The 25,119-nt window shown below is 37.5% G+C and overlaps 1 non-coding gene across 1 annotated transcript; it reads left to right on the top strand.

The window, feature by feature from the left end:
* The first annotated feature begins 11,284 nt into the window (after positions 1-11,284).
* On the top strand, positions 11,285-11,387 carry LOC130457663 (U6 spliceosomal RNA). Its single transcript, XR_008916955.1, has one exon. It is a non-coding gene; the product is annotated as a U6 spliceosomal RNA (small nuclear RNA).
* Positions 11,388-25,119: the final 13,732 nt, after the last annotated feature.

Here is a 25,119-nt window from a genome sequence, read left to right as displayed (position 1 = left end):
TTTTCTCTTGGAAAGACATTTAGTACAGGCCTGATGGCAATTTAGAGACTCTCACCACCAAAAGGTTACCTGTGAAGCACCCAAATTTTTTTCTTTTTAAAGTTTTAATTTATTTTTAATTAATAAGTATTTTCTCTCCTTTCTACTACATCCCAATTTAAAAAAAACAAACAAACAAACCCTTGCCTTCCATATTAGAATCAGTACTGTATATTGATTCCAAGGCCTGAAGAATGGTAAGGGCTAGGCAATGGGGGTTAAGTGAATTAACCAGGTCACACAGCTAGAAAGTATGAGGTCACATTTGAATCTAGGACCTCCAATCTCTAGGTCTGGCTCTCAATCTACTGTGCCACCTAGCTGTACCCCCCATCCCAATTTAAAGGAAAAAAATAAATAAAAGCAAAACCTTATTAAAAATTGTGTATAACAAAACAAATATCTATATCATAAAAGTTTAAAATGAAAAAACAAAAATGAAAATTTAAAAATGGAAGTTTAAGAATGTATCTCTTTTTGCACCCTGAGTCTATCACCTATTTGTTAGGAAGTAGGTAGCCTACATCATCATCCATCAGTCCTCTAGTATTATGGTTGAGCAAGATATTGATCTTTCTAGGTCTTTCAAAATGCAACAAGTTTTTTTCCAAAAAGAAAAGCTTATGAAAAAGAGCTAATAAAAAAATTAAAATTAAAGAGGCTTCAGTTTGGAATGGAAATATCACAGATTCATCCTTCTTTTAGGAAGCATTCTTTAAGCGCCTACTATGTGTCAGGATTTATGCTAGACATTGGGGTAAGGCAGTTGTGACTGAACCAACTTATTCACAAAAGTCCCCAAACTTTTATATATTGATAAAGAAGGTTTTCCTGTGGAGAAGGACATTTTATTTAATATCAGTAATTTTTTTTAGACTAGCTAGGTGGTGCAGTGGATAGAATATAAGGCCTAAAGTCAGGAAGACTCATCTCCCTGAGTTCAAATCTAGCCTAAGATACTTCCTAACTTTGTGACCCCTAGCAAATTATTTAACCTTGTTGGCCTCAGTTACCTCATCTGTAAAATGAGCTGAAAGAGGAAATGGCAAACTACTACAATATTTTTGCCAAGAAAACCTCAAATGGGATCACCAAGAGCCAGAAACAATTAAACAAAAATAGTTAAGATTAATTAATGTTTTATTATATTTCCCAGATGGCCTTACCTTTCTCTGACCTTTGTGACAAGGAAATCACTTTAAAAGACTGATATATATTAATTTAAGGTTGCCAAGGAATTCAGCTATGTAATTCCTAAATGAAAACTCAAGTCAGCAGTCAACCTTTTATGGAGTTTAATTACAAACAGGAGGAAGAAAGGAATTAGAAATAGAGAGAGAGAGAGAGGGAGAGAGAAAGGGGAGAGAAGGGAATAGGGCTTAAATACCCCTTCTGTTTAGGCTGGGCCAAAAGGCCCAAGCCCTTAGATAGCTGGGGCAAAGAAAAGAGATCAGTCCCTATTACTCACGTGACCAAAATGGAGAAACAGTCTCAGAGGCCCCCACCTTCAGCTTCCTTCAGAGCAAGCTTCTCAGAGCACACTCCAACCACTCAGACAAACTCCTCAACCACCCCCCTTGAGTCTTCAGACCCCTCTATCTTTAAGGAAACCATCCAAGTTCCCTCCCCTCAGTTCTCACATCTACCAATCACTGTCCATCAATTTCCCTGTGCCAATGGAGGCTCTAGCTTAACCCAGGACCTCCCAGAGGTCTCTGGCTTTGCACATGTCTGTTGAAGGTCATATTTTCAAATAATTAAATCTTTGATCCTTTGCTACAGCCCTTCCTAAATCCTGTTAACCTGAGTAGGGTAGAGATTGGAATAATTAAATTTTGATCTAGGCTGCAGCCCTTCCTCAATCCTGTTAGGACTGAATAGGGTGGAGATTGATTCCAAGTATCTCCATTGTATCAATTCTAAAATCAATCATGACTCAAAGAAATTCCTGTTCTATGCTTAAGCATAGGTCAAAGTCCTTTCCATTGTTCAGCAAAAGGTTTCTGTCCTAAAGTAATCTTAAGAAGGGAGGAGGAGGAACCTCCCATGCCAATGGGGTTCACATTCCAATAGACTATCAGTAAGAAATTTTCCAAGTATGAAATTTCCCAGTGGTGAAATTTCCAACATTTATAAGTCTAAGGAATTTTAAGGTTTACACCTTGTTTTTTCATCTCCCCAAATCTTGTCCAATTCAATATCTGTACTTAAGCCTCACATCTCATTCCTTTCAAAGCTGCCCCTTGGACTTCCTCCACTATGTCCTGGCACTTCATCCTGAAGCTTTGCTGTAGCCCTGAAATTCACACCATGAAATTCACATCTCCACCTCCATAGCAATGGCTTCCTCTGAACCAAAGGCTCCTCCCATACCCTCCATATCTCATTTCTCTCTAGGCTGCCCTGCAAACTTTCTCTGCCATCATCCACCTGCTTTTTTACCTTCTTTTAAGGAATTACCCAGAGAATGCAAGCTCCTTGAAGGCAGAGACTGTCTTTATATTTGTTTTCAGTTTGCATTCTCAGCCCTTAGCACTGTGCCTGGCACATAGGAATGTATTAATAAATATTATTTTATCATAATTATTATATATTTTAAAATTATATTTTAATAAAATACATAATTATTCTAAATACTTACAATGTTAACTGACTGACATTTCTTAGCTTCCCTGCATTAACTTCTCAAAGAGGGAGTTTACTGAACTTGTCTACATTTCAGAATAATTCGATTCTCTGCAGCTGCCCCAGATATCAGGAAAGCAACAGAGGAGAGGATCAATCAGAAAACAATGGGGCCAACTGATCCAAATATTATTCTTGGACTCTGTTGCCACTACAAGAACAAGAGGAAGCAAAAGATGATGGTGAAGATGTCTGGCAGGAAGCATTTGTGGTTGAAACAACTTATTTGCAGATACTCCAGATGTAGTCCTGCTGCTTTCACTCAAGCACTTTGCTCTATCCTGGAGGTGGTGGGTTAGTTAGTGGAGAAGAGAAGTTGGAAAATTGACTTTAGAAGGAGGCACAAGGATGCCACAATGTGCCTATTTGTCACCTGTAGTTCTGGGAAGTCTCCCTGGTCCAAAACTAACTGTTTCACAGGAGGCATACATGCGCTAGTCCTGGTGCTGATAAACCAGCTGGCTTTAGCTTTTGACCTTATCCTACTCACCCAATCAATTTGGCATCTCCTGGGATAATGGAATATCTGAGCTATGCCAATTCTCATATTATGTTCTATGGTAAGTGTACAGTTCCTCTACTCCTACTCTATCATGTACTTTTCGTACAAAGATTAGCATTAGAATACCCCACAAATTGCCCCTTGTGGAAAAGTATTTGCTTTTCAACTTTCTACATATCAAGAGTTGAACCTTACAGGATTGTATTTTTTCATAATAGGGATAATTTAATACTCTGTTGGTTCTACGCTCTCCTCCCTCCTGTGAGGCAAATTACAACCTCTTTGTACCTGGCCATCTTGTATAACTTCTACCCATAGCTTTTCTTAAGTCTGCCACAGACTGAAGGACTTATGATACAGAATACTATCCACTTTCAGAGAAAGAACTGTTGGAATCAGGTGTCGATCAAAGCACACTATATTTCACATTGTTTTATTTACAGTTTTATTTGGGGGTTTGGGTTTTATATGAGTATTCTCATTCAACAGTGACCAACATGAAAGTACGTTTTGCATGATAACACAGTATAATTCAGATCAAGTTACTTACCATCTCTGAGGGGGGAGGAAAAGAAGGAAGGAGACAATTTGGATCTTATAATTTCATAAAACATATGTGGAAAATTACATGTAATTGAAAAATAAAATATTTTTAATTGTAATTTTGCTAGGGTGTCCACCCAAGAAGCTGGATGTTTTCCTAATTTTATCCTGATATTCAGAGCATCCAAATTGTATATATTACCCCTTGCTCTAGTGGAGTGGAGACAGTCCTGGTTCTGCCATGAGATGATTCGGGTTCAAATCCTACTCCTGGTTTTTGCTACTATGTGACTTTAACATGCCACAAACTCCCCAGGACTCAATTTCTCCATCTGTAAAATGAGGGAGTTGGACTATATGGCCTCTGAGTTCTCTTCTAAATCTTTGATCTTGTGACTAATCTATCTTCTTTTTTTTTATCATTTACACATACAGAAGTTGACCTTTAGCCAATCTTCCCCTCCTTCTTCTTCCACTTTCAGAATATAATCACTGGAAAGTAAAGGGCAGATAATGAGATTTTAAGCCAACTGTAAAAATTATGCTATCCCTGGTGATCTTTTTATGAAATATGAACAAAGCCTTTGACCTAATTTAAAAAGGAAGCTGATCAATGACAAGAAAATGATTGGATAATTTTTAAAATTTTAATTAAACAGGGGTAGCAAGGTGGCTCAGTAATTTGAGAACCTGGCCTAGAGATGGGAGGTTCTGGGTTCAAATTTGACTTCAAACACTTCAAAGCTATTTAATGTTCATTGCCTAGCATTTACTACTCTTCTGCCTTGGAACTAATACATATTAAGTATTATGTGGCAGTCTAGCATAAGTGTTGTTTTTTTTTTTATTAAAACCCTTACCTTTTGTCTTGGAGTCAATTCTGTGTATTGGCTCCAAAGCAGAAGAGTGGTAAGGGCTAGGCAATGGGGGGTTAAGTGACTTGCCCAGGGTCACACAGCTGGCTGAGGTCAGATCTGAACCTAGGACCTCCCATCTCTAGGCCTGGCTCTCAATCCACTGAGCTACCCAGCTGCCCCCTTTTTAAATTTTTTTAAAAACAATTAAATATATCACAAGGTCACAGAATTTTAAGTTAGAAGGAACGTCACTGCTTCCATAGTCCAACCCATACATGAAAGGAATCCCCACTATAACATAGTGGTCACTATTAAAGAGTCAGATCCAATTAGTCCAGGCTGGGAGCAGTTTTATGGAGTGTAATCCTTATACCTATTCCAGAGGGCACCATTCAAAGAGATTTCTTTCTCCTCCTCCACCATCAGTCTTGACATCTAGGAGCAGAGTCATATACCTAGTAGGATACACAATCTAGAAGTTTGAGAGTTCTTTAGTTCAAGATAATTTGGGTCACCACTGAGGAAACAAAGAAACACTCTCTAAACAGATAGAAGGGCAGAGAATTGAAAGAGGAAACAGTTAAAAAGAGTGTGATCCTTGCTGGCAGGGGGAAAAAGAGGACCTTGGATTCAAGGAAGTACTAGCCCTGGCAATTTAGAGTCTAAGTGAAGAGAGGAATAGTTCCTAAGAGCTTGGTTGAACAAGTAATCTTGAAGAAACATTGTATGCAGGAGGGAATTATCTGATGACTCCCCAAAGAAACAACTCCGAAGTCTTGTAGCATTTGAGGAGGGTATGAGCCTTATTGCCATTTTATTCTATTTGTGCCCACTCTTCCCATGGGCTCTGTATTTGTAGAAGAGTGCAACCCAGGTTTACAGGAAGAAATTTTTGTAGTTACTGTTCTAATGCCATTTTAGTTAATGGTTTTGCTAAGATTTGATGTCTATTGGCTGGCTGAAAAGATGAAGTCTACCAGTGTGGGGTTCATGAGCTATAGCGGTCACCTAAAAGATACTAGAATTTGTGGGAGTAGCAGTTGTCATCTAAGGCCCCAGACCATGAATGTGAGGTGGTATCTAGGTTACACAATGGAGAAGGATCTGGGTCTAGAGTCAGGAAGACCTGATGTCAAATCTTTCTCCAAATATTTACTAGCTATGTGACCTTGGGTAACACAAAAACCTCTCTCTGCCTCAGTTTCTTCAACTGTAAAATAGGGATAATAACAGCACCTCCCACCCAGGGCTGCTATGAGGATCAAATAAATACTTTGTAGAGCACTTAGCACAGGGCCTGCCTCATAGTAGATGCTATATAAATGCTAGCTATTATTATTTCATTATGTCTGGGAGTATCCTGGAAGGAGTGGTATACACTCCTTTCATGGCATCCTTTTACCCTGCTTCTCCTTGTATTCTCTAATTTCTTAGGTGGAATATGTAAGTCTGAAATTCTATGGGCCATTCTCCTTTCCTTCAGGTACTCTTCAAATTTAATTCTGTGGAGAATCTGATATTTCATGACTCCCTCTAAATCATCATAAAATTACCTATGTTTTATTCATGCCATTTAGACTCTGATTACCGTTTTATTGATAGCATATTATTGTTAATAACAAACATAAAAACAATATCAGATTCAATTATTAATATTACCATACCACTTCATGTTTCAATTTTATTTTGTGTTTTTCAAAGTTCTTTCACATTCATTGTTATGGTTAGAGAAATTGACTTTCGTACAATTTAAGTGACTTACCCAGAATCATAGGGCTGAGACTAGTCTCTTTACATAAAGTTCAACATGATTTCCATTCTACCTTCTCTCCACTCTTCAGTATGGTGCTAGAAATTATGGCACACATAGTGATGGAGGAGGTTTCAGCCTATCTCAAACAACTCCCATTCCCAGAGAGCTTTAACGAGCTGGTACAACTCATAATTTTAGATTATCTCCAGTTATTACCATTTCTGGGAGTATTTTTTCTGATAGGATTACTTCAAATATACCAAATTTACAAAATAATTTATATTATGCTATAGAATTTCTATTGAGATTATATTTATATAATATGCTTGTATATTTGTAATTGTAATTTGAGACTTGTAAGATTGGTTTTGCTTTCTTTCTTTCTCTCTTTACTTCTCCCTATTTCTCATATCAGCATGGTTTTCTAATAGTAAAAACAACTTTGACTAGGGAATATGAATATAAGTATAAGATAGTTATGTGTGAAAGATCCATTGGGGAGACTAGTCTCCCAAAGGATCTCAGGGGGATATGTTAAAGGGATTTTCTTAATCTCTCCCTCTGTCTAGTTTAAGAGGGAAGAGAATAGGGTTTCTCAGTGGATCAGAGAACTGACAGGTTCAGTGAGCAGTGAGCCAGAGCTGAAGATTACCAAGGAGACCAGGACACTGAGGAGAGGAAGTAGTAATTGCTTTCTGGCAGGAAGGTTGTAAACAGTTGGTCAGTGAGGAGATAAAGGAAGCAGCTACTGAGGGAAGGGGTCTTTTGCCTCTAGGACCTCTAGAGAACAGGAAGTCTCAGGCAAGCGTCTACTGGAAGTTAACTGGTGACAATTGGCTGTTTATTGTTTTAGTTGGTTAATATTTTACAAATAGAGTAGATTAGGCCTGGTGTGCCAGGCAGAAGAACCTGTCCTGAGAAGACAGAGATAGTATTAGGAAATTTTAGGTAGTTATTAAGAATTATTTATTAGTGAGACTAGTTGAGGTAGACTTATAGGATATAAGATTAATACTCTCTTTTTTCCACTTTCTATCTTTCCATTTGTACTTCTTTCTAAATTAAACAAAGTTTTTATTAAACTGCTTTCCTCACTTTGTCAAACTCCTACATTTAACCCTTACAATACTTGGCAAGCCAGGTAGGAGATACTTCTGTTGGCACATATATACAAGATCTGCAGATCAAAATATGAGAACTTCAGGAATCTGGAGCCGTGGTGCAAGCTAGACCTATAGACTTTCCTCTTCATGATTTAAATCCTGGAGACACAGTATATGTAAAGAAGGTCTATTCCAAGTACTGTTAACAATCTTGATATATTCAATTTAGGGCCTTGAATTTGTTTAATTGAATTATTAATAACTCATGTTTATATAATGCTTTAAGACTTGCAAAATGCTTTATTCACAACCTGAACAACAATATAGTGCAAGAGTACTGGAGTTAGAAAATTCATTTAAAAGTTTAATTTATTATCCTTGGGACCATATGTCTTCATTTCCTCATCCATAAATGGAAGAGATTAGACTAAGTTTGGATCTAAGATCCATTCTAATTCCAAATAATATGAAAAAAAATCATCTTTATTTTATGGATGAGAAAACTGAAGCTAGAAGAAATTTTATTGACTTACCCAAAGACATAGAACTAGTAAGTGCTGGAGATTTGTATCTTTTTACTAGACTACAGTGATTTCAGGAATTCAATAAATATATATTCATTTTGTTTTATTTTTGTTCTTTTCCCATATTCTAAATGCTTGGTGTATATATATTCAGTCTACAGTATTGTTATTGTACTGAAGTTTAAATCTTAAAAAACAACAGGAATGAGCCTGACACCAGGACCCTACAGGTTCAAGTTCAGTATTGGGATGAAGTGAAGGAACTGAGAATCATTGAACAGTTTTAAAGATGTTTACTTTACCCTAAGACAGCAAGGATTTGCAAAAGTAAACAGTGGCACTTAGTACTTCCCTCTCTACATATAGAAATATGTTTAGTCAGTAGGGTGGGTCTTTAGAAATCTAGGAAGCTACAGGCAGTGACCAATCAAGTCTCATAAATAGCTTTGTTGGCTTTTAGAGAAAATTAATCCCCGTTTCAGGGAAAACATGATCTTACCACAATACCCATTATTTTACACTATAGCCATTGTTTTTTGGTTTGGTTTTGTTTTTACTGTTTCCATGTACTTTCTAAACTTACTTCAATGAATGTGTGAGCTCATTTGTGCCATTACTTCATTTACTGGTGAGGCTTTCAACTGGTTAAAACCCTTCTTGTGTGATTTCTATTGTCTAGCCATAAGCTGTCCATAGAAGTGCTAGAGATCTTTTTCTGGTTCTTGTATTTTTTTGTGTCCCAATGAAATACTATGATTATCTATCTATTACTTCTCATTCTTGCTGCAAGCCTAGTTCATATCCCTTCCTGGTACATTATGTTCTTGATTATATACATTTTTTACATCACCTCTTATCCAAAATCATTGTTTACATATTGTCACATAGCTTTCTTATTCTATCATATCTTTCCATTGTCCTTTAGGTTGCTTGCAATTTTTTGTTTCCATGACCTCCTGGTGTTTCATAAAGCATATAGTCACATCATATTAAAAAGATGGGCTTCTGTGGGAACAAGCAGTAAGTAATTATTTTAAAAGAGTCTTTCTTCCATTAATCGTGTAATAACATGTTAACTGAATTTGGCTGGGAAGAGATTTGTAACAGTCATGTTCAATGAAATCACATTTTTGTAGACTTACCTTAGCAATCTTTTTCTCATTAAATTAACTTCCTTATGATTGTCTGGATATAAAAGACCCCCAAACTGTAGGCATTTCAAACTCAACATAACAACAACAACCAAAAAAAAAAAACCCTTTGAATACCAAACTCCTTCCTCTTTTGAATTTCCCTAATTCCACTGAAAAGATCATTATTTTTCTAGTTTCTCAAGTTCATAACCTAAAAAACCCAACCTTATTGGAGCATAGTTCTAGTCAAACTGCTTCATTTTGCAGATAAGGAAACTGAGGCCCTAAGAGGTTAAGTGATTTAGATTTAGAAGTAATTTTTATTTAGATTTAGAAGTAATATTTAAACCCAGGTCCTAACTCTAGAACCAGTATTCTTTCCTCTGTACTATACTGTCTCATTGGGAATTATTTTCAACTCTATTTTCCTTCACTGTATTTTTTAAACCCTTACTTTCTATCTTAGGAACAACTCTTAAGACAAAGGCTGGGGAAATGGGGTTAAGTGAGTTACCCAGGTTTACCTAAATAGGAAGTATCTGGGGGCCAAGGGGATATAATTGGGGATGTAGACTCTAAATCAGCAGTTCTCAACCTCTCAATTTGTAGCAATGAGAATACATAATGCATATCAGGTATTTACATTCTGAATCATAACTGTAGCAAAATTACAGTTTTGAAGTAGCCACCAAAATAATTTTTTGGTTTGGGGTCACTGAAACATGAGGAACTGTATTGCGGGGTCACGGCATTAGAAAGGTTGAGAACCACTGCTCTAAATGAACATTCTAGCTCAAACACCAACAATATGGAAATGGGTTCAAATCAAGGACAGGTGATACCCAGAGGAATTGTGCATTGGCGGGAGGGGAGGGAGGAAAAGAAAATGATTTTGTATTCAATGAATAATGTTTGAAATTGACCAAATAAAAATAATGTTTAAAATTGGAAAATAAAATAAAATGATTAATGGAGGGGGAAAAAAAGGAAGTATCTGAAACTTCAGACCTGGCTCTCTGTCCACTGTACCATCTGGCTGTCCCAACTCTCCTTCACTATTAAAATCAATGGTCAAGTCTTGGTGATTCTACCTCCACAGCATCACTTACGTGCATCATCTTCTCTCAACTCACACGGGTCAATGCTCTAGGTCAGTACCTCATTACCTGTTTTACCTGAACTAGAACAATGGTATTCTAATCAGTTTCTCTATTCACACATCTTCCTTCTCTGATCCATCTTCCATTCAAATATCAAACTGACATTTTTAAAGGATTGATCTGATGCTTGAAAAGCTCAGTGGCTCATTATAGTCTCTAGGAGAAAATGCAAACTCCTCTCTGCCTGGCATTTAAAGCCCTTGAAACTGATCACAGTTTCCTGCCTACCTTTCCAAGCATTTGGAAACATCCTCATCATTATTATTATTAAACCTTATTATAATCTGCTTCATGCATTCTAAGATTCAACAAAGAGGCCTCCCAGCCATTCTTCATATATCACTTACCATCTCTTAGGGGTGTTCAGGGAGGACCAGCACCTCTATGTGAGGGCTTTTGGAACCCTTTTGAGGGCTGCTCATCCACCTTTAGTGTCCAGCTGTCACTCAATGTGGTTCCAAGAAGCTGTAGCATGAACAGAAGCTACACTCTGGAAAAAAATGTTTTGAGTTGACAGGTTAAATCAGGCTGAAGGATAGATCTCAGATCTGTTGGGGAGTTGGGGAAATATCTACCCTGAAGACTTCCTCTGGTGGAATGGGCAGAGGAAAACAATTTGTTCCAATTGCCATGAAGGCAGCTGAAGCAGGCACTATGGGGCCCTTAGACCTTGGCCAGACAGGAAAGATGCCAAGATCATCCCCATATCTCAGGCCATCGCCAGTCATCCTGATTTTTGTCTTGATGTTAGACTTTGATGATTCTAGAAGAGAGTAAAGACAATGACTTTGAGCAACTTTGCCTTACTTAAATCCAGTTCACTTGTGTCAAGACATCACCCCAAGATGTTATCCATTCTGATCGAAAATAAAGGATAAACAACAATCATTTCTGATCTCCATGCTCTCATGCAGGCTCTCCCTCAAACTTGGAAGGTTCCCAAAAGGGCCCTTGAGGAAGTTGGTTTGAAACATTTTCTCAGAGCTTGTTTCAGGAGTAAATATTTTAAATTTGGAACAACACAGAGAAGATTAAGATGGCCCCTGAACAAGGATGACACTCAAATTTGTGAAATGTTCCATATTTTTTCTTTAAAATACTCAGGAATTAGCCAATTTGGACTATGCCCAAAGGGCTATAAAATTACATACCCTTTGATCCAGTAATACCACTTCTGAGTCTGTATCCCAAAGGGATAATAAAAAGGAGGAAAGGATCTACTTGTACAAAAATATTTATAGCAGCTCTTTTTGTAGTGGCAAAGAATTGGAAATTGAGGGGATGCCCATCAATTGGGGAATGGATAAACAAATAGTGGTACATGTTGGTGATGGAATACTACTGTGCTATAAGAAATGATAAGGGGGGGGGAAGCTGGGTGGCTCAGTGGATTGAGAGCCAGGCCCAGAGAGGGAGGTCCTAGTTTCAAATCTGGCCTCAGACACTTCCCAGCTGTGTGACCCTGAGCAAGTCACTTGACCCCCACTGCCTAACCCTTACCACTCTTCTGCATTGGAACCAATACACAGAATTGATTCCGAGATGGAAGGTAAGGGTTTTAAAAAAAAAAAGGAAAAGTAAGCAGAATGATTTCAGAAAAAACTGGAAAGCTCTGCAGGAACTGAAGCAGAGTGAAATAAGCAGGACTGGGAGAGCATTGTATGATGATTATCTGTGAAAACTTGGCTACTCAATGCACTGAGCTGGGACAGTCTTGAAAGACTTATGACAGGGAATGCTATCCACCTCCAGAGACAGAACTGTTGGAGTTGTCTTTCACGTCTGTCTATTTATGGTTTTATTTTGGGGTTTTGGTTTTGTATGAGTGTGCCCTTACAACAATGACTAATATGGCAGTATGTTTTGTATAATAATAAAATAAAATGTTAAATTTAAAAACAAAATGAAAATGAAATAAAACTCAAGAATTATGATCAACTGGGATTATCTGGGTGACTCAGTGGATTGAGAGCCAGATCTAGAGACTGGAGGTCCTTGGTTCAAAATTGGCCTCATACACTTCCTAGCTGTGTGACCCTGGGCAAGTCACTTGACCCCCATTGCCTAGCTCTTACTGCTCTTCTGCCTTGGAACCAATACACAGTATTGATTCAAAGACAGAAGGTAAGGGTTAAAAAAAAAAAGGAATTATGATCAACCAAAGACCAATCCAGAGGACCAATGATGAAGTATGATATTCACCTAACCTTAATTCAGAGTAAGACATATATTTTTGGGCAATAATATGGAAACTTGTTTTGTTTACCTAGGCATATATTATATAAAGACTTTAGATTGCATTCAATTGGGAGAGAATGGGGTATGGGGGTGGGAAAGAGAAAGGATGTCCTGAGTTCAAATATGACCTCAGATACTTCCTAGCTGTGTGACCCTGGCAAATCACTTAATTGCCTTTGCCTAGCCCTTTCCACTCTTCTGCCTTGGGACCAATAACACAATATTGTAAAGGGTTTTCTTTTTAATGAGTTAGAGAAGGAGATGATAAACCACTCTAGTACGTCTGCCCAAATAACCCCAAAAGGAGTCACAAAGAGTTAGATACAACTAAAATGACTGAACAACAACAAAATGTTCTATAAACCAGTTGAGGACTACTTGATAAAAATATGAGACAGGAACAGCCAAAGTCTTACTATTTTCAAACGGCATCTTCAAAAAAGTGATGGAAAGGTACAGAAAATACAAGTTCTAATTTTGTTTATAGTTCCTTGATTACAAAATGGCATTTGCCTTAGTGGTCCAAAATTCAGCCTTCTAGACTGTTTTCCCTCAAGATATCTCCCATGCATGTAAGAGACACACTATAAGAACTTCCACTTTACACAAACAACAAAATGGAGAACTAGATATTTTCCCTGATTCCTGTTTCTTAAACCTCTCCACAACAGCAATCATGCACCAAAGGTAAAGCAACTTCAGTTGTCTCTAAAGTTTGGAACATCCAGAATCCCCCAAAAAAGGTTAAAAAAATCCAAATCCATGAACTGATACTCACTGACCCTGAACTCATTCATTATCCCTCCCTTGTCTCCCATGCGTGCCAGAAGACCCAAGGACACAGTACAGACTTACAACAAAGCCCATCCTCACACCCTGGTTCCTCCCACCCATCCCCTCTTCTGGTGCCATGAAGACCCTGACCCTGGTCTGCAGAAATTTGCCCCTGGCTTCTAGCTTCTAGTTCCTGATTCCCAGTAACTGGAAAGTAGCTTAGGATCCAGTATTAACTACAATATTCCCAAAGGCTAAGCAGAAAGGCTTATAAAAAACATCTTCAGAGAAGCTTTAATGATGCCCATCTTCATGCCATTAACATCATGGCTCAGCAAGAAAGGCTGCTGTAAGGGTTAGGGCTACAACCCCATAGCACCAGTACTGCAAAGCTCTGAATGGCAAGTGCCAGGCTAGAGACCCAAGGAATAGAAGGAGCAGGACAGAACATCATGTGTAGGAGGGTGAGGTGGTGGTGAGTTATGTAGTACACCACTAAACTTGAGAGGAAGAGCCCAGCATCCAGCAGGGACCAATTCTGATCACTCAAAAGTCACTTGGGGCAGAGACCTAGGCTGGTGAACCATGAATTGTCTAGCATGAGAGGAGGCAGAGATGCTTGGAAATTTAGCCCACAAGGAAACTGCAGTCTGAGGGAGAGAGTCAGAAAATAAGCAATAGGGGGAAATAAAAGAGTGAAGAAAAAGGTCGAAATTACCATAAATTTTAGGAAGAAGAAAACTCAAAGTAAATCATCAATAAAAACAATAGCAACATTAGGAAATATGATCTCTAATTCTAGCAAACAAGTTCAGACATTTATAAAGGTATGAATAAATAATGCAAAACAAAGGAAAATGATCCAACATTTCAAGAGATAGGGGAATCTATGAAATTTAAGGAGAACATGAAACCACAAAATCATACTATAAGATTTTAGGCTTAGAGAAAGTCTTAAGGTTTTCAAATAGCTTTATATACATAATCTTTATTTTTATAAGTTCAATCTTCTTTGTACTTTTTAATAAAAATACAATACAGTAATTAATGAGGCAAAATTAAAGGCAGAGGGATTAAGGGTAAACATCAGGAAAAAATACATATTTAGGAGAGAGTGAGCTTGTAGTGACAGTAAGTGAGCAAAAAGTCATGATGTGACTTTTCATCAAAACAGGAAAAAAAAGTCAACCATGAATATTAAACATTTTGGATTTTCCTACAGCCTGCTCTGAATCAAACATGCTCAGTCTAGAATACATGAAAGACTTTATATCCAAATAATCATACCCTGGATTTAGGAGTCTCAGAATACAAGTACTGGTTTATGTTCTCCTAATAGTCAGCACTGGCAGGAAAAAAGCATATATAAGAGAATAATTGTCATGTAGGGGACCAACCAAAATACCTCCTTTTATTTTTTAAGGGTAAATGAGACTTTATATGTGTAATTTTGACAAGTGAACTACATGTTTTTCTTTGAGCTTGCAAAAGTAATAATTTGTAGAAACACAGGTGCCCGAGAGATGTCTTCAGGGGAAAAATAGTTCCCTCCCACACATCAACTTGTTGGGGCCCAACTAGACCATTCCACTGGCGGACAACCAAGAATAGTGGTTACAGTCTAATACTAGAAATAATAATTATTATTCACATGTTTTTTTCATTATTTCATCATTCATTTCATTATTCACATTTATGTCATAGTTTAAGGTTTAGAAAGCATTTTCCTCAACAACTCTGTGAGACTGGTAATATAATCATTATCCCATTTTACAGATGAGGAAACTGAGGCTGAATTTAACTTATGCATGAGCATATAGCAATTAATATAATTAATTATTGTAAATTTAAATCAGTTATTGTAAAATGATATAATTAATTATTATAAAACAATATGCTTATTAATGTAAACAGAATAGTTGTAAAACAATGTATTTGGGGCAACCTGGTGGCTCAGTGGATTGAGAGCGAGGCCTAGGTCCTGGATTCAAATGTGACCTCAGACATTTCCTAGCCGTGTGACCCTAGGCAAGTCACTTAATCCCAATTACCTAACCCTTACTGATCCTCTGCCTTGGAAAATTGATTCTAAGATGGAAAGGAAGTTATTTTAAAAAAACATAATAATTAACATAAACATAATTTTAGATGGTTTTGTGATAGGAATTTTACACAGCTATTTAAAAACACCAGGGTTTTTTTCCCAAGACATATTTTAGATGAGGTAGATGATCATAGTCTTACCTATTTGCTTTATTTTTATATTTATATTCTTTAAAAGTTTGTTTTATTAGCCCTAGCACATCTCAGTTGCCCTATGTGAATCAGACCCTCAAAAATGATTTCCCTTTCTAAATTTGGTTATTATTTATCAAACTCATCTTTGTTGGTTCTAGTTATGTGGCTGGCTTGTTGCAATATTTTAACCAAGTCGTTCAAAATGGAAAGCCACTGGCAAGGAATTTTCTCATTATTTATTAGAAATAATGAAAATAAGAAATTTACTAATTATAATTTAGATCAAAATTCATATAATTATGTATAATTTAGATAATAATTTTAAATTTCAGTGGCAAATCCCTCACTTTCAAAATCCTTCATGTTTGCAAGTAAAATCTCTTTAAATACCGAATTTTTCCTGATTACAGACACAGGGCAATGTCATTGACCTTTCCTAAGACAATGTAAGCAATTAAATATCTCATGACCATGGAAACATCTAGTGCTCACTTGCTAAATTTACCCTTTATTTTCCTGGATTTGGGGAAAAGGACTTTGTTGTGTACTGAGTCTGAGCCATCACTGTACAAAGAATTTTCTTTCCCTTTTTTTTCTCCAATGTATTTTAAATATTTAATTCTTTAAACACTGAAAAGCCAAACACAGTTGCAATATTTTAGAGGATGGTGTTACTGAATAGATAGCATAATAATAATAGTACTTTACTCAAAGTGATTTGACTTCTTTGTTGTGGTTTTTCTCTTAAAATACAACTTGATAAAGAATTCCATTTTAAAAGAAATATTCTAGCAGGTGTCTTCTAGCTAGATTTCTTAGAGTCATCTTCTTTCTTAAACTTGATGATGATGTTATCTAACATATGTAGAAGAACAGGATTTGCAAAGCATTTATTGCTATATCTTATTTGATTATTTCAACTACCCTGCAATAAAAGTGCTGGGTTTTTTTGTTTTTGTTTTTATTTAATTTTAATTTATTTATTTAAGTATATTTTTCCATGGTTACATGATTCATGTTCTTTCCCTCCCCTCCTCCCTCCCCCATCCTGGAGCCAAAATGCAGTTCCACTGGGTTTTACATGTATCAAAGGTATTGTTAATTATCCCCATTTAAAGATGAGATAGGGTAGCGAGGTGATGCAGTGGATAGAGGGTAGATAGAGTGGATAGTGGCCTCAAGTCTGGAAGAGTCATTTTCCTGAGTTTCAAACTGGCCTCCAAAATATTGGAAATATCCTAGCTGTGTGACCCTGGCCAAGTCACTTAATCCTGTTAGCCTCAGTTTCCTCATTTGTAAATTCAGCTAGAAAGGGAAATGGTAAGACATATCAGTCTCTTTAAGAAGAAAACCCAAAATAAGGTCACAAAGAGTCAGACACCATGGAAACAACTGAACAACAACAACAAAAGATGAGAATTCTGAGGCAGAGAAAGACTATAGGTGGTTTACCCTGAATCAGAAAATAAGTAAATATTTGAGGCAAGATTCAACCTCTGGTCTTCCTAGTTTAAAATAATCCCTATACTTATAGTCATTTCTAGGTCCACCTTTTTGTTTTTTAAAAGAATCATTCCCCTACTTCCTTATTACCTTCATTTTTCTGTGCTGAACATTCATTATTCTGTAACAAGTAAAAACAGGCATTATTTCATATCTTATAAATAATATCTAAGACAAGTAGCATCAATATGGACAAAGATATTAACAATTTAATTCATTAGACACTAATTAAGCACCTATTAGTAACTGAACAAAGATAAAAATTAAAACAGCCGCTGTCCTTATGGAGCTCACATTCTACTGGAAAGAAACAAACATACACAAGCAGAAAAAATAATTATTACAAACCAAGAATCCACAGAATAGAGCTTGGAAGAACTTCTGGAGTTTTGGACAATGCAGTCCCAATGTCCTTTGTACAGGGGCTATCTCATTTTAAAAATCTCCATTAAGAAAGATTTTCCAACCTCCCTTAGTATTCTGTTTCAATATCTGATAACCTTTATTTAGAATAATCAATCAATAAATCCTAGACATTAAACAGCTGCTATGTGTCAAGCCCTGTAGTCAGTAATTCATCTTTATATGATATAACTTAGATGGGCATCATGGCAAATACCTGTAATTCCTGCTTCTGAGGGAGGCTAAAGCTGGAGAGTTTGGAAAGGATGAAGCTGGTGGCTGCACCAATATGGCGATTTTCCTAAGAGCAGAGGATCCACAGATTGCCTGAATAAGGGGTGAACTGGACCCGTACCTGAAAAACAGAGTTAAATTAAATTTTTTGTGTCTATCAGTATTGGGTCTGTGAGTAGCCATTGTACTTCTGGGGGAGATGGGGAGTTCCAGTCTAAAAAAAAAACAAGCCCTCCCACTAAAACCCTTAAATTCATTTAATACTTCATACATTCCAAGGCATATGAATATATGTTAGCTCCTTGGTTACTCACAAAACTCTGTGAGGTAGGAAGGGCAGGTAATACTTATTTACGTTTTACAGACACAATGAAACACAGTTGAAGCAACAAAGGTCATGCAATTAATTAGTCAATGACAGATGCAATACTAGAATTCTGGTCTCTTATAGCCTAGAACAGTGCTTCGTCCCCAAAGATGAATCACAATCCTTCTCACTTAAATAATAATATTAATACTATTCTCTAATATTTATATAGTACTTTGAGGATTACAAAGTATTTTATGTATGTTATTGAATTGGTAACTATCTTCTAAACACTGAGGATAAAATCCAGAACTGGAAGGAATTTTGAACATTATCTAATCCAAATCCCTCATTTTATAGGTAAGAAAACTGAAACCCAGAAAAATTGGTGAATTGGCCAAGACCAAATAAGCAATACTAGATTTGGGGTCCAATGACCTAGAATCCTGCTGTCTTGCTGCCTCTACTCTTTTCTCTAGATTTATTTAGTTTTACAAATGCAGTTTTGAATTTTTCATTTCAGTTTTTCTCCATTTGTCTTTGGGTAAAAGATATATACAGTAATATTGAGGAGAGAGTGTCAGACTTCTATTAAGGGGTTCCTTTCCACTCTCACACAGACTCAGTCCTGGTCTCTGAAGATAGAAGTAAAGTTATTTTTTCCCCCTCATACTCTAAGGTTTTCCCCCAAAAGGGGTGTGTGTGGAAGGGACAAGAGAAAAGTACTCAATATACAATATAATTTAGATATAGGAATGCTATTTATTTTATCCTCACAAAAGAAAGATCTGGGTCAGTCAACACCATCCTGATGAAAATAAAGCTTTGGGGTTTTTTTACTCTTAAATCAGGAATTTGTAGATCATTCTGGTCAATTTTCTTCCTATGTGAGATTTTTTAAGACTATATAGATTATTTGTAATTAATGCTAAGAAAGTTACTAAAATGTCCATACCCTTTGAGTCAAAGATTCCAGGGTTAGGGTTTTATACCCTCAAGAAATCAAATGTAGAAAGAAAGGACTCATATACCAAAATATTTATAGCAACATTTTTTGTAGTGGTAAAAACCTGGAAACAAAGTAGATATCTATAGATCAAGAAAAAGCTAAACAAATATTGGTGTTTCCATAGGAAATGATAAATATGAAGAATTCATCATAGCAAGGGAAGAATTTTTTTATTTTTTTAAATCCCTACCTTCTGCTTTAGAACCAATTCTAAATATTGGATGCAAGGCAGAAGAGCAGTAAGGGGTAAGCGATTGGAGTTAAATGATTTGCCCAGGGACACACAGCTACTAGGAAGTATCTGAGGACATATCTGAACCCCTTCTCTAGGACTGAAACTCTATCTACTGAGCCACCTGGCTGCCCCCAGGGAAAGATTTCTGTGAACTATGCAGAGTAGAGTAGCAGAACCAGGAAAACAATATGCACAATGACTGTAAGAAGGTAGATGTAAAAATCAAACAAAACCAAAACTGTATACTGTAATTTTCACGATAAATCTTGACCCTCAATAAAAGAGAAAAAACTCTGCAGATTTGGGAGGTAAAGGGGATAGACAGGTTCATTGGATGTGGAGAATTGCAGATACTGTCAGATTGGTTTGATATGCTAGTTAATTTTGCTGAACTGTTTCTGGTTGGTTTTCTCTTTATTTTTCTCTTTTTCTTTTTTTCAATTACTAGGAAGGACTCTTTGGGTAAGGAAGGGCAAAAGGATACATTTGGAAATGAAAATCATGTAAAATAATTTTTAATCAATAAAACTCTTCCAAAATAGTTCAAGAAATTTTCAGAAGACATTATTTAGATTAAATTATTTTTTTAATTGGGTTCATGATTAAATAATCAATCACAGCTACACTTCCATACCATTTAGGGGTCATCATGATGTATATATTAAATAGAGCATTGGACTTGGAGTAAGGAAGATCTAAGTTCAAATCTCAACTTAGATACTTACTTTGAACCTTAGGACAAATCACTTAACCTTATACTCTGTGACTCGGTTCCTTCAGCTATGAAATGATTGGGTGGGATTCGTGCCCTTTAGGTACCTCCTGGCTCTAGATCTACAAGCCTGTCATGCTACTTCATTGAGTATAATTCTCACCTCCATGTCAGAGTGTCATAGTGGTAGTTGGAGAAAAGGAAGGAAAAAAAAATTCGAAACAAGTTATCAAAAATTTGCAAAGAGACACCAAGAGTATTTATTTCCCTGAAGGCCTAGGCACAAGATAAAGAAATGTTTTCCTCTTAGGCACAGAGAAAGTAGTTTAGCTAGTCCTGGTGCCAGTAGTTTGGGCCTAAAAACCCCTGAAGGAAAAATGGCTGGATTGTGTCCAAGATTGAACTACCAGCAAAGTAGCAGGGTTGAGTAGAAATTACACATTTCAAGATCATAGATTAAGAACTGAAAGGGATTTCAGAGGCCATGTAGTCCAACTCTTTCATGTGGAGCCAAGTTAAATAACTTTTCCAAAGGTATACAATAGCAGGATCAGAACTTGAATTCAGGTCCTTTACACTCCAAGGTGTTCTTTCCAACTGTGTCATCTTTGTTTTTCTTCCTTTATTTTTGAAGAGGACCAACAATATCATAGAGTGGTGCCTTGACATCCACAAATTGGATTTAAGTGAGGCAGAGAGGCACAGAGTTCTTGAGTTCTTAGCCTCAATTCAGAGCTAATGAATTCCAATGGCAAGACAAAAGCCAGGATAACTGGCTTTGCACTGCTTTGCAGTGGATCTTTGATACCTCTCTATTCTATTGTGCCTCCTTCAGCCCTCATCCTATCTGGGGACAGACTACTGGTACACCCTTATTAAAATTTTGTGAAAGAGAGGCACTGTGGTATAATGGTTCCAAAACAAAAACAAAAAGAACAACTATAATCATCAATCATCATCATTTTTTAAATTGGCTTTGGTTTTGCCTTTGGGAAACCTGGATTCAAATCCCATCTCTGATGATCTACTTTTGAACCTTTGGCAAATTTCTAAAGTGGGTTTCCTCATCTGTATACCATTTCCCCTATCTACCACGTTGTGAAGAAAGTGCTTTGTAACCTCACTGCATGATGTGAATATGAATTGTTTGATTACCATTAATTTAAAACATGATCCTTGCATGCCACTGAACTCAGATTAGCCAAAATGTAAATCTCAGAAAACATGACAACATATTTCTCTCCTCTAGATGGTGTCAACCTGGAAAAATACAACAAAACCACCAAAATAGTTACAAAGAATAAATCTTTAATCAGGGCAAGGGAGATGGTGCTCTTATGGCCACCACACAGTCACACACATATCACACAGAGCCAAGCTCTGAGACTCTGGGAACCATGTCTCCAAGGGAAAAAAAACACCAAGAATGGGAATTTTTTCCATGGAACTGAAGAACTTGAGTCTTATACATACTTTAGGGAATATATAACCAGAGAAACAATTGACTAGTTCTGTAGGAGCTTGGAAAAGAGGCTGTAGACCAACATTAGGGTACCTGAGAGCCACCTAAAATTCAAGAAAAAAAGAAGACAAAAAGGATAATTAAGATTTGAGCTCACTCCTCGCTAGGGGTGCTCAATGGGTGCTTGATGGTTTATTGCTCAGTCTTGGACAAGTATGGGAGTTTCCTGAAAGCAAGTTCCTATAGGACAAAGGTAAATTTGGGGTTTTGTAAAACAAAGTTATCATTGGCACAGTGGATATAGTACTGATCTTAGAATCAGTATGACCTGAATTCACATCCAATCTCAGATATTTATTAGCTATGCCACCCTGGGGAGGTCACTTAACTTCTGTTTGCCTGTAAACTGGGGCTAAGAACAGCATCTACCTCCCAGATTGATGTGAGTCCAAGGGAAACAATAATTATAAAGCATTTATCAGAGTTCCTGGCACACTGTAAGCACTATGCAAATGTTAGCTATTATTATTTAATAAATGCTTATTTCCTCTTGAGCTTATTGTGGTTTGATTTGGTGAGAACTTGATGATTTAAAATTTATAAAACATTTTAAAATCCAAGAGAAATTAAGGTGATGATAACTATGCACTTAAAAAAATATTGGAAACCAAGATCCTGACTTTGCTTTTCACAGTTTTAGAACATGGTCTACATGCAAGACTACCCAACACAGTAAAAACACCTTTAACATTTAGAGGTAATTGTGATTAGCACTTTCTCACATTTCAGCATCTAAGAATGATCTGAAGCTGAGTCAATGGCCAAAGTGTGGGGTACTATCTTATCTAGAATGCTATTAACAAGCCCTGGTGGCTGAAAGGAGGAGGAAGAAGAGGAAGTGGATTGGAGGGGAGGACAGATAAATAGATGTGCATTTTTTTTAAAAGGTAAATACAGGGCAACCATGTGACTTAGAGAATTGAGAGCCAGGCCTTAGAGACAGGAGGTCCTGGGTTCAAATGTGACCTCAGACACTTCCTAGCTGTGTGACCCTGAGTATTTAATGTCCATTGCCTAGTCCTTACTGCTCTTCTTTGGAACTGATACTTGTATTGATTATAAGATGGAAGGTAAAGTTAAAAAAAAAAAGGTAAATACTTTATGAAAAATTTGATCCCTAGGATCATCGTTTATATTGATGACACATTTTCCTTTCGGTTCATGTAGTTCAAATTTTTAGGATCTATTTGCCAAAGATGTTGTGAGACTCAAAAGAGAATGTAAAATGCTCTGCAAACTCGAAAGTTTTGTGAATGCCAGTTATTATTATTATTGTTACATATAATACACATGATGTTTCCTGAGAATAAAAATAACTGGATAATTTTTATCTTCTCCAGATTTAAAACCACTGGACACTGGGATAAGCTTAACTTCCTAATCACTTGTTCTAAATATTTCTTTCTAAGGGTCTAGTTCCTCCTTCAGAGTTCTCTCAAGTCACAACCCAGCAGGAAGATTCACAGCGTCCCACTTTCTTTATGACTTAGGGGCAGCTGGGTGGTGCACTGGACAGAGGAGTCAGTAGGACCCAAGTTCAAATCCATCCTGGGACATTTCTTACCTGTATAACCCTGGGCAAGTCCCTGAACCTCTTTTTGCCCAGGGATCCTCAACTGTAAAATGCTGATGGTCATCATAGCACCTTTCTCCCAGAAGTGTCTTGAGGATGAAATTAGAGAATTGTAAAGCACTTCGCTCTTACCTGGCCCCGCAGGTTTATTAAATGTTTATTGATTGGTTTTGATTGAAGTCTTCTCCGTCTCCTCTTAATTCCAGCACCTTCCCTTTCTTAATTATTTCCTGTTTATCTCGTCTTTATCTTGCTTTGTATTCTACAATATATTGATTTGCCTGTGTTTTTCCCCATTAGACCACCAGCGCCTGGAGAGCAAAAGCTCTTTTGCCCTTTTTTGCATCCCCAGAGCTTTACACAGTGACTGGTCTATAGCAGACATTTATTAAATATTGATTGCACGGAATGGAATTGATCGATATACATATGCATGTTCACATATACATGTAGTTTCTTCGACTGAATACTCTCTGCCTATCTTTGGGAAGCATCCAGTGTTCCACGAATTCTTCAGTAAGCAGTGCCAAGGGTCTGGGATCTCTTTTAAAGCGATTTGGAAAAGGAATACAATTGGCTGTAGGGCATGCAATGTGACCCTTCTCTACCCACCCCACTACACCCTTCGCTTGGCTCCGGATCCCGAAAGGCCCCGTGACTTCCTTAAAATAGACCCCACATTCTGCAAATGAACATTTTAAAGAGATGGGGGGATCCCCCGTCACCCCTCCTCCTGCCACCCCCCCCCCCCCCGTCCTGTATTTTAGCCCCGCCTTCCAGTGTTGGAGCTATCCAACCCTGCTGCGGGGAAAGGCTAGGAGAAGAGGAGATGACAGACAGCCCCAGGGGCCTGGGAAGCTGATGCCGCCTCGGGGTTAGGAGATGAGGCCGCGGCCCGGGCGGCAGCGGACTTTGCTCCCGGGGCTATAACCTCTAGCGCAGCACACACACCCCAGCTGCCAGGAGAAAGTGCTGAGTCACTGAGAGGAGGAGAGAGGGCGAGGGGGGGGGGCGGTCTGAGAAGGAGGCGGAGCTCCGGAGCAGTCACATGTTACGCTCTGGATAACAACAAGCGGCCGGGCATGGAGTGCTGTTTTAGCAGCCCCACGCTGGCTTCCGACTTGCGACCAAAACCTGTTCCCTGAGCATGCTCAGCTCAACTGCCAGAGGCTCCTGGCGGAGCTCAGCGCTAGGCTCCAGCGATCCGGGTTTTAGCGGTGACCTAGGAGGGAGGAAAGACTAGAGGGGCTCGCTTCTCGGCTTACTTACTTACTGCCTTACTGGCCGAGGCTCGGAAGGTGTACGGTTTTTAAGTAGAGAGGCACAGGAAACGAGAAAAAGAATTCTTTATGGAGGAATAGAAAAGCAGATACTGTAATGATTTTTAATGTAGGAAAAAAAAAAACTTTCCATGTCACTTCTAAGTAAGTCTGCCTCATTTTCCCCGTCTGTAAAAACGGGGATAATTGGTCGTCAAGCATCTATTAAACGCAGAATCTCAGCCTGGAAGCATGCTGCTTCATAAGAAGAGAAGATATATAAAGTCCTTTGTAAATCTTAATATTTAGACAAACAAGTTTTTGGAACGCCTAAATATTAAAGCACCTTAAAACTTCACGAAGATTTTATTGAGATCCGAAACTCATTAACATTAAGCAATTGAAGTTTTCAATAGCTATGTGCAAAGAAATTGCACAAAGACTTTTGGAACACCTAAATACTACAGTTTGCAAAGCACCAGCATTAAATGAGGAAAGGCTTCCTGAGGAAGGTGGAATTTTAGCTGGAATTTGAAGAAATTTTGAGCTTTAATAATTTAAGTATCTACAGCTTAAAATTGTACCAAGAAATCTGAGGGATCCAGTATGAATGTGAAGTTATTATTATTGTCTCTTTTTAGAAGTTACTAAAAATTTTCAATATAATGTTCCCTGGATCTCGGTTTCTTCACTTGTAAAATAAAAGGGTTGAATTAGAGTCAGTGTTTTTCATCAGTCTCTTTATATTCTGCTATCTTTCCAAAATCAGTGATGCAGGCTGGATTAACAAGTATTTCAACTACTTTCTCCTTCA

This window comes from Monodelphis domestica, chromosome 2 (genome assembly GCF_027887165.1).
Source record: "Monodelphis domestica isolate mMonDom1 chromosome 2, mMonDom1.pri, whole genome shotgun sequence".
NCBI classification, from domain to species: domain Eukaryota; kingdom Metazoa; phylum Chordata; class Mammalia; order Didelphimorphia; family Didelphidae; genus Monodelphis; species Monodelphis domestica.
The sequence above is the reverse complement of the archived record's forward strand: the minus strand, read 5'-3'. Positions and strand labels throughout refer to the sequence as shown.